Genomic DNA, 8,596 nt, shown 5'->3' on the forward strand with positions numbered 1-8,596 from the left:
ACCTTTTTGTGACCAAAAACATAAGGTCAAAAGCTGGGCGTCGTAAACTGACTATAGCGACCTTTCTTCTGGAATGGTCGCAAACGTTTGTGACCAAAATATGTCCACTGTGGCGTTTTGGTCACTAGCAACCTCTCCAGGCCACGTAGGCATCCAGCGTGGCAAGCTGATGTGGCACAAGATTCAGCCCGGTCCAATTCGGTTTTCTACATGGGCCTAGCCCAACAATTCGGCCTTTTAATGTATTTTTTTCTGTAAGTTACACGGGCCAAGCCCATTTCAGCCTTTTATTTATTTCTGGGTCGGGTCTTTTAACATTGTTTGGGCCATTATATTTTGGAGCTGGTCCCACTTGTCATCTTCTCACACATTGGGCCCACTTGACAGAAAATTCAAAAATGCTCAGATTATTTTCATAAGTGGATCCCACAAGTCAGGTTTCCATTCCACATGTTTTCAAATCACATACATAATCATTATTTCAAACGGAACAGTACAGATGTAGTACGTCAAATAACACTAAGTCTACTACAATTTGTACATAGTTATTACAACCCAGATATGCCTACTATTACAATATTGCAATATTTACATTCTATTACAATCAAACAGAAGAGACGGCTCTTTGCTGAGTAGAGCTATATGGTTTCGATCTTCAAATTTTGTAGACCTCGAGCTCCTGAACACAAAGACAAACATCATTAGAGATTAGAGTGTACACATGCTAGGAATTGCATTGGTTAAAAATAACTAATAATCACATGATGAAGTCCTAGAATGAAATTTCAGTAGTGACCAGATCTAGATCTATAGGAAACAGAACAACCACGACAAAATCCTAACCAGAATGCATTTAATAAAAATGGATTGCATCTGGTTACTGTAGTGCAAGCTAACGACATGAAGGTTCCATCAAGCAATGATCAACTACTCAAAACCATTTCGTGCTTTGCAAAGAAAATACTAGATGAATCTCACTAACAAGAGCACTAGGCGATTAATAGAAGAAGTAATCAGCAGATGACACAATAACAACAACAGATTCTGGTTAGAGACCAATTATCTAGTGGGTATAATATTTGATTACTTCAAGAACAGATTCTGGTTGGACCAAATATATGATAAAGCAACAGATTCAGCCAACTTCAAGAGACCACAAGAGCATCAATCAACAACAGGTATATTATAATATTTTAGAGACCAATTTTAGAAACATATTTTAGAGACCAATTTTATATCAGAACACTAGATGTTTGTGATGCATCTTCGAGAACCACAAGAACACTAGATATAGTAGAATATGATTCCAGGAGTATAATGCTAACCACAAGAGCATCAATCAGCAGCAGGTATACATCAAACTATCTACTAGACATCATCAGGATAGGAAGGGTCACCTGACATATTGAACTCGATGCTGCAGCAGGCCGATGACGTGGTCGTACAGAGCAGGCCCTTTGTGGCTGGCTAGATGCGCCCCTCCTCCTGCTGCTCCTCGAGCAGGACAAGGATGAGCTGGTACAGAGCATGCAGCTCCTCCCTAAACCAGAAAGCACACAAATCAGTATGCACAAGTGTTGGACCTTCAAATAAGGAGACTTGAATTCACTGGTAAGCATTAGCGGAACTAATATATATTTTTGCATTATCTTAGTGTATCTCTACATCACATAGATTCACCCACTCTATCACTACCAATTCTACTACACAGTAAGAATGGAATGATGCTAATCTATTGAGGGAAAGGATCTGCTCTCATCAGCAGTGGTGTTGCTCCTAGGCCAGGTGAGAGGAGTCAAATCATTTGCCAAAGTCAGAAAGCTGGTAGGAGCATTAGGAGATGTTAACACACACACACACACCAGGATATGTTTGCTTCACTCAACTTGACATAATATAGCAGCATGCAAATACAATGGATCTACAATGGAGAAGGATGCCATGCTGTGGCTCCCATATTAGCCCACTAGCCAGACGGCACAACTACAGTAACGCAAATGACCCCAGTTATGTAGTTATGGTATCTTGTATCCTATAATTGCCAGTTTTATTAGATAAGCTGAGATCACAAAACATAAGCAAGACAAGAACTGCTAGTCTTGGTATCTTGTATCCTATGATGCCAAAGAGGATTGATGGAGGCACACACATATCATAAACAAGTATGCACAGATTATGATTGAAATCTTGCTAGAAGGCATTGCCGAGGTTGTCTTTCACCGTCATGGTGCTAATCTTCCCCTGGACAAGGGCCGACCTTCCTGCATATCCTGCACAGTGTGGTCGCACAGTGGATCAGAGATTGACCGAAATTCCGACGATAGAGGACTATCACATCGCTCTGTGGTAGATCACCTGATTTGGGCCTGCCACGTTGAGCACTTCTTTTCCTTTGCGGAGTAAGGACGACCAATGCATCACAGAATAGTTCTACATCACGTACACATCATGCTTGGAAGTAGCCCACGTGATGTTCCTCAGCTGCACATGTACAAGTATACGGTCAGTGCGTTCGTACCAGAATTCTTCTTAAAACTCTACAGAAATACAATGATGCAAATGAGCGCCATTTTATTCAAGCACACCAAATTCTACTGCGATAACAAACAAGATCGCCCGATGGAGGACATAACAGTGAGCTTCTGTTAAAATTTCTCGGGTAATTACAACTATGTGATTCTACTGTTAATCTAGATCTCCTTCAGGTTTTGATTCATTTAATCAAACAATAGAACACAACTGCTGGAAACTGTTAAGACATACATATTATGTGCACGCTAAAAAATAGCAGATCTGTGAAGGGGGGTGTCTATTAGCAAATTTTGGTCTAAATACAACTTAGGCAGGCAAATGCTTAGTGTAACTAATGAACTGATGTTGTTTGCGTTTCTGAACTTTGCTAAATGAACTCTAGATGAATACACCAAAAACTAATGAACTCTATCTCCACAGACTCCATCTCTAGACAAATGATACATTATCATTCACATTCACTGGAGAATAATCAACATCATTATTGGCAGTTTGTGGCACCTTCAAGATTTTTATATATATAAACAAAATTTTCAACGGTGGGCAATCAGTCAATTAGGCACCCAAACACAATAGTAGTATAATCTTCGCTAGCCGTCGCTGTGGGGAGTTTGGAAGGGGAGGGGCGAGAGGAGGAAGGCGTGGGGAACGGCGGCGAGCTCCTCATGCCCAGGCTCAACTCCGGCGCCATGTGCCGCTAGACCATCGTCCTGAGAAAAGAAGCACAAGCAGAAGGCAGCCGTGAGTGGGTACCAAGGGAAAAAACAGAAGCCGCAACCAAGAATTGCAAGATTTAGTATAAAGGAAATAGCCTCAGCATTCAGATGTTTCTAATAAGATTGCGCACTAATCTAACACAATATACATAAGGTGTCCTCATAGTTTTACTCATAGCCACTAATAATCCACGGATGGAGATGGGAACCAAAGAATGAGAGAGATGGGGAAGGAGGAGAGGACGCACAGCAGAGGATCTGGAGGAAATTGAAGGGCTTCTCTTCCCCTTCCCCGCCGCCCATGTCTGCCCGTCGACCGCCGAGAAACCTGCGCCGAGGTCTGGAGGAAAACAGAAGGCAGCTGAAGTTATTTGCCTGGTTGCTACGGAAATTTGGAGGGGAGAGAGGAGAGGAGAGGATTCACACCTGACTGAGGGGAGGGGGAGAAGGAGCCGCTGGGAAGGTCCGTCGTCAGCTCCGTCGCCATCTGGATCTCGCTCTGCACGTGTGGTAGGTGTGTTGTGAGTGAGGCTGTGGGTGGGGTGGGGGCGAGGGAGGGCGGAGAAGAACTAGGAGGTTGAGCCCCGTGTGGCGGCGCAGTAGATGTCGGAGAGGGGTCACCGGAGCCGTGCCGGCGATGGAGGCGTCGTCGCCCCCGAAACCCTAGTGGGAGGGTTGCGGCTGAGCGTTGAAGGCCGGGAGCAGCGAATCCCGCAAGGGGGAAGATCCAACAGAGCGAGGCGAGCTCGGGACGGTGCTGCGGGGTGGCGGGAGTCGCTGGAGAACGCCGGAATCGGCCGGCACCTGTGGCGGCGGAGATGTGTCCCAGGAAGGAGAGAGGGTTGTGGGAGAGAGAGGTGGAAGGGTGGGAAGGCGCCTGAGGTGGGAGTGAAGCAGATGGGAGGGAGGAGGCCGCCGGCGTGAGCTGTGGGAGGGACGAGGCGGTGTGTGGGTCGCGGCGGCGGCGATGTGGGAGGGAGGGGATGGATCAGGGTGGGTGGGACGAGGAGTGGGTCGGGGTAGGGTTTGCTTTTTTCTTTCTTTCCTTCTTTTTGGTTTTAGGTTCAGTTCTGAAAGTGGAGGGCGGGCTGAGCCTTCTGGGCGCGCGCGCGCTTACTCTCAACCCAAAATTTCCATCCATTTAGACCAAAGCGAGGAGGGTTGAGAGACATTGGATCTGTTTGGCTTTGACGGCTCAGATTGGTTAGAGAGGGGTGATCCGTGGGAAGAGTGTTTCTCTGTCCTTATTGGTTTGATACATATGTCATATAAAATACTAGTTTCTCAGTATTAAAAACATGACTCTCTGTGAGGCAGCTACCAAGAATATCTTGCAAAATGGCACTATTAAAATTTTCACACAAATTAGACCACATTGTTTGAATGATCACCAACTTGATGCATTTTTTATATTTTAGCTATTTTCAACCATTTATTTTCTACAAAATCAACAGGAACAGGGTTTAATTTGAACAACGGCTGCTTCACAATTTACTGCAAAAGTTTTGCAAAATCCAACCGCTCGCTACGAACGGTCATGCCCGTCGTTTTGAACATATTTTGAAAACGGGCATATGAAATTCAAAAAAAAAATCCTCGCACCGTGTCATTATATGTGACCTAATTCCTGGTAAAAAGAACAAACTTTGACGACGGAATTCCAAACAATGTTGCCTAAGGGAGTTTTCATTTTCTTTGCATGGAAATTCATTTTTCATTTTTCGAGTGCCCAAACTGAATTTTTTTTGTGAAGGAACTGTCAAATAATTGTTGTAAAAATGGATCAAATCAATTTTCTAAAATACTAGGACATATTTGATTCACAATTGACCAAATGGTTGGGTGTCAAAAGCCTTGATCCACCTCTGGTGAAAAAGACAAATTCCCGCCGATTCGGTTGGAAGCGGGTCAAATTTGAACTGCAGTTGCCTCATAGTTTTCTCTTTATTTTTTTAAAAATCATTTCTAGATACATAAGTATCTATTTAATCAGAAAAACATCAAAAGTTTTCCAAGATTCAACCACTAGCTAGGAACGGTCAAGCCCGCCGTTTTGACCGCATTTTGAAACGGGCATAAAAAATTCAAAAAAAATCAAAAAATTGGGAAACCTTCGCATTGTGTCATTATATGTGGCCAAGTTCCCAAGAAAAATAACAAACTTGCAATACGGCAATTATTTTTAAAAAGTGTTCTAAGAAATGAGCTATCATCTCTGAAGATTCATGGCTTTCAAGCCAAATGATCAATCTTATGGCCACATTCGTGGCATAGTTTGTTCAAATGATCTCATATTGTGCACAAGGGTGCATATTGGAATGGCAAACAATGTTGCCTAAGGAAGTTTTCATTTTCTTTGGACAAAAAAACCATTTTTCATTTTCCGAGTGCCCGAAAGGAGGTTTTTTTGTGAAGGAACTACCAAATAATTGTTGCAAAATTGGACCAAATCAATTTTCTAAAATACTAGGACATATTTAATGCACAATTGACAAAATAGTTGGGTGTAAAAATTTTTGATCCACCTCTCGTGAAAAAGACAAATTTCCGCCGATTCAGTTGGAAGCGGGTCAAATTTGAACTGCAGCTGCCTCATAGTTTGCTATTTATTTTTTCCAAAAATCATTTCTAGGTACATAAGTATCTATTTAATCAGATAAACACCAAAAGTTTTCCAAGATTCAACCACTAGCTAGGAACGGTCAAGCCCGCCGTTTTGACCGCATTTTGAAACGGGCATAAAAAATTCAAAAAAAATCAAAAAATTGGGAAACCTTCGCATTGTGTCATTATATGTGGCCAAGTTCCCAAGAAAAATAACAAACTTGTAATACGGCAATTATTTTAAAAAAGTGTTCTCAGAAATGAGCTATCATCTCTGAAGATTCATGGCTTTCAAGCCAAATGATCAATCTTATGGCCACATTCGTGGCATAGTTTGTTCAAATGATCTCATATTGTGCACAAGGGTGCATATTGGAATGGCAAACAATGTTGCCTAAGGAAGTTTTCATTTTCTTTGGACAAAAAAACCATTTTCCATTTTTCGAGTGCCCGAAAGGAGGTTTTTTGTGAAGGAACTACCAAATAATTGTTGCAAAATTGGACCAAATCATTTTTAAATACTAGGACATATTTAATGCACAATTGACAAAATGGTTGGGTGTAAAAAGTTTTGATCCACCTCTCGTGAAAAAGACAAATTTCCGCCGATTCAGTTGGAAGCGGGTCCAAATTTGAACTGCAGCTGCCTCATAGTTTGCTATTTATTTTTTCCAAAAATCATTTCTAGGTACATAAGTATCTATTTAATCAGAGAAACACCAAAAGTTTCCAAGATTCAACCACTAGCTAGGAACGGTCAAGCCCGCCGTTTTGACCGCATTTTGAAACGGGCATAAAAAATTCAAAAAAATCAAAAAATTGGGAAACCTTCGCATTGTGTCATTATATGTGGCCAAGTTCCCAAGAAAAATAACAAACTTGTAATACGGCAATTATTTTAAAAAAGTGTTCTCAGAAATGAGCTATCATCTTTAAAGATTCATGGCTTTCAAGCCAAATGATCAATCTTATGGCCACATTCGTGGCATAGTTTGTTCAAATGATCTCATATTGTGCACAAGGGTGCATATTGGAATGTCAAACAATGTTGCCTAAGGAAGTTTTCATTTTCTTTGGACGAAAAAGCCATTTTTCATTTTCGGAGTGCCCGAAAGGAGGTTTTTTTGTGAAGGAACTACCAAATAATTGTTGCAAAATTGGACCAAATCAATTTTATAAAATACTAGGACATATTTAATGCACAATTGACAAAATGGTTGGGTGTAAAAAGTTTTGATCCACCTCTCGTGAAAAAGACAAATTTCCGCCGATTCAGTTGGAAGCGGGTCAAATTTGAACTGCAGCTGCCTCATAGTTTGCTATTTATTTTTTCCAAAAATCATTTCTAGGTACATAAGTACCTATTTAATCATAAATACATGGTTTGGTGGCGATACGTCGAGGTTTGGGCGGTGGCTGAGGGCCCCATCTCTAGAGCGCGTAAACTCGCATGCCCGCCGCGTGGTCACCGCGTGATCGTGGAGTTGCCATGTGTTCTGGGTGGCCTAGACATGTCTAGTGGGTTGGGCACTCCCCAGGTTGGTGCTAGGAAGAAAATTACAACATAAGATTCCCACGAGGAGACCGATCGATGCTCAAACGTGAATTAGCAGCCAAGTGTTTGATTAGCGGTACGGGAAATGCACATGGCCAATGGGCGTGAGTTTTGGCTGAGGATGATCATCTACTAAGGAGAATGTCTTCACAAATTTTGAGCTCAAAAGGAGGATCCTAGGTGGTACTTGCTTTGCAAAGTACCACGCTGGACAAAAATATGAATGTTGAAGCTGGGCTCAAAATAATGAATGGAGTGAGTTGAAATTTTGTGAAGGATGGTTATTTGGGCATAGGAAAGCATTGTAGAAAATTGATACCATTTGGACATGCCAAAGTAGTGCTTCCTTCACAATGCTCTTCTATGGACAGAAACTTGGGAAAACTAGTGAGAGAGATTGGATGAATGAAATGAGCTCAAAATTGGTGTAGGTAAGTTACTTAGGTATGGTCATGCTCTGGTAAATTTTCAGATCATTTGGATAAACCTAGCTAGTACTTACTTCACAAAGCTTCTCTCGTGGTAGAAACTTTGGAAATTTCCCGAGAAAGATTTACTAGGAAAATTGAGCTGAATATTATCATGTGGCAATGATTTGGGTATGGAAGAGTGCCCGAAAAGTTTGAGGGTAATAGGAGGGGTCTATATAACAATTGCTTTGCAACATGCCAATTTGGCCATAAAATATAAATTAAACCTGGGCTCACATAGATGATTTGACTGAGCTGCAATTTGGAGGAGGGTGATAATTTGGACATATGAAGGAATTGTATAAATTTCATGTCATTTAGAGATATAAAAAAGTTACTTCCTTCACAATGCTTCTAGGTGGACAAAAACTTTGGAAATTTGCCGAAGAAGATTTGCTAGGCAAATGGAGCTGAATTTTGTCATTCGGTAATGATTTGGATAGGAAAGAGTGCCTAAAAATTCCGAGGGCAATCAAGAATATATAAATAGCACTTCCTTCATAAAGTGTTGTTGTGAACAGAATAGGAAAATGAATATTGTTGAATTAGTTTTGAACTAGGCAAGGAAGGATTTTTACATATTTGATGAAGATATGCCCCAAAGAATTTATGAGATTTTTTTGGGAATTTTGGGAATGATAGAAATATAGGTTGCTTCACAACCTAGGGCAAAAACTGCCTCATGGACATGACACATAGGCAAAACTGATGAGATGGCG

The 8,596-nt window shown here is 41.4% G+C and overlaps 1 long non-coding RNA gene across 4 annotated transcripts; it reads right to left on the bottom strand.

Annotated features, from left to right (window-relative positions):
- Nucleotides 1-391: 391 nt before the first annotated feature.
- On the bottom strand, nucleotides 392-4,279 carry LOC125524534. Of its 4 annotated transcripts, none has more exons than XR_007290807.1 (6): nucleotides 3,675-4,278; nucleotides 3,497-3,588; nucleotides 3,096-3,242; nucleotides 2,356-2,481; nucleotides 1,398-2,270; nucleotides 392-679 (listed from the first exon to the last, which is right to left on the bottom strand). It is a non-coding gene; the product is annotated as an uncharacterized LOC125524534 (long non-coding RNA). The 4 variants fall into 4 exon arrangements; XR_007290806.1 differs by having other exon boundaries at nucleotides 3,034-3,242; XR_007290805.1 differs by having other exon boundaries at nucleotides 1,398-1,540; nucleotides 2,150-2,270; nucleotides 2,356-3,242; nucleotides 3,675-4,277.
- Between the last annotated feature and the right edge of the window lie 4,317 nt (nucleotides 4,280-8,596).

Source organism: Triticum urartu, chromosome 7, assembly GCF_003073215.2.
Source record: "Triticum urartu cultivar G1812 chromosome 7, Tu2.1, whole genome shotgun sequence".
In the NCBI taxonomy this organism is placed as follows: Eukaryota; Viridiplantae; Streptophyta; class Magnoliopsida; order Poales; family Poaceae; genus Triticum; species Triticum urartu.